General features: G+C 40.5%; 1 long non-coding RNA gene across 1 annotated transcript; it reads left to right on the forward strand.

Moving 5' to 3' along the window:
* The first annotated feature begins 1,335 nt into the window (after positions 1–1,335).
* On the forward strand, positions 1,336–1,978 carry LOC134807069 (uncharacterized). Its single transcript, XR_010146647.1, has 2 exons — positions 1,336–1,422; positions 1,681–1,978. It is a non-coding gene; the product is annotated as an uncharacterized LOC134807069 (long non-coding RNA).

Consider the following 1,978-nt stretch of genomic DNA (forward strand, 5'->3'; position numbering starts at 1 on the left):
GTAATCTTAAGGAACTACCACTGTATATGAAGTTTGTCATTGACCAAAAGGTCATTATGTGGTGTGTGACTGTAATATAAAAATAGCTATTGTGATAAAATTATTTTAAGGGAGGGAGACAATGGGTTTGGAAGTAAAATTAGTCATTTTGTTAGTTTTTTATTGCTGCTGTAACAGATTATGACAAACTTAAACATTAAAATAACACAGATGGGCCAGGAACTGTGACTCTCACACTTATAAGCCCAGCACTTTCGGAGGCTGAGGCAGGAGGATTGCTTGAGCCCAGGAGTTGGAGACCAGGGTGGGCAACATAGTGAGACCCCATCTCTACAAAAAATAAAAAACAAAATTAGCCAGGTGTGGTGGCACATGTCTGTAGCTCCACCTACTCAGGAGGCTGAGGCAGGAGGATCATTTGAGCCTGGGAGGTTGAGGCTGTAGTGAGCCCAGACCATGCCACTGCACTCTAGCCTGAGCAACAGAGCAAGACCTGTCCCTAAAAAAATAAAAATAAAAAAAAACAACACAGATGTATTGTTGTATAGATCTGGAGATCAGAAGTTTCAAATGGGTTGGCAAGGCTGCTTTCCTTCTGGAGGCTCTAGGAGGAGAATCCATTTCCCTGTCTGTCTCAGCTTCTAGAGGCTGCCCACATTCCTTGGATCTAGCCCCCACATCACTCTGACCTCTACTTCATCACATCACCTTCTCTCCCTTTGTCTCACATTTCCTTTTTTATAAAGATCCTTGTGAGTACATTGGGGACATCAGATAACCCAGGATAATCTCCCAATTTCAAGATCCTTAACTTAATCACATTTGCAAATTCCCTTTTGCCATATAATGTAACAGTGATAGGTTCTGAGGATTTGCATATGGAAATAATGGAGGCCATTATTTAGTTTAACACAGTCATTAAAAAAAAAGAAATTGGGGCATTTAACCTTCTAGAAACTGAACTGAAATTTCTCCATAATCAATAGAAAACTTTCTATTTTCTCAACACTAGTGAAACCTGCTTTTCTTTGGTGACACCAGTTGATAAAACTATTTCTGATTCAATATGTTGCTTTCCTCTTTGGTTATCAGTAGTTTAATTGAATTATTGACTACAGTTTTATGGCAAATGTGAATTCTGGGTTGAACAAACTAAATTGAGATGCAAATACCAATTTGTAACATTGATCCTGTGGGTGAATAATTTCATAGTCCCAACAAATGTACTTATGTTTACCAACTTGCAATACAAGGTCTTTTTAAAAGTAATTAATTTATTTTTATTTTTATTTTTTTCAAGACAGGGTCTCATTCTGTCTTGCAGGCTATTGTACAGTGGCCTGATTATAGCTCACTGTAGCCTCGAAATTCTGGGCTGAAATGATCCTCCTGCCTCAGCCTCCAAAGTAGCTGAGACTACAGGTATGTGTCACCACACCCAGCTAAATTTTATATATTTTTTCTAGAGACAAGGGTATGTAGCCCAGGTATTTGACCCTCCAAATCTGATGTTGCAATTGGATACCCAGTGTTGGAGGTGGGGCCTAATGGAAGGTATTTGGGTCATGGGGCAGATCCCTCATGAATAGATTAATGTTCTCCCTGGGTTGCAGGTGAGTGAGTTTTTGGTCTCTTAGTTCCTGTGAGAGCTAGGTTTTATGGGATTTTTTTTTTTTTTAGGCTGGTCTTGAACTCTTGGGCTGAAGAGATTCTCCCACCTCAGCCTCCCAAGGTGTTGAGATTACAAGCATGAGCCACCTCACCTGGCCAAGAGCTAGTTGTTAAAAGAGCCTAGCACTACCCCCCTCTTTCTTGTTTCCTCTCTCACCATGTGATCTCCACACACATTGGCTTGCCTTCCCTTTCTGACATGAGCGGAAGCAGCCTGAGGCCCTCACCAGATGTGGATGCCAGTGCCATGCTTCTTGTACAATCTGCAGAATCATAAGCTAAATACACCTCTTTTCTTTATAAATTA

This window comes from Pan troglodytes, chromosome 8 (assembly GCF_028858775.2).
Source record: "Pan troglodytes isolate AG18354 chromosome 8, NHGRI_mPanTro3-v2.0_pri, whole genome shotgun sequence".
Taxonomy (NCBI): Eukaryota; Metazoa; Chordata; class Mammalia; order Primates; family Hominidae; genus Pan; species Pan troglodytes.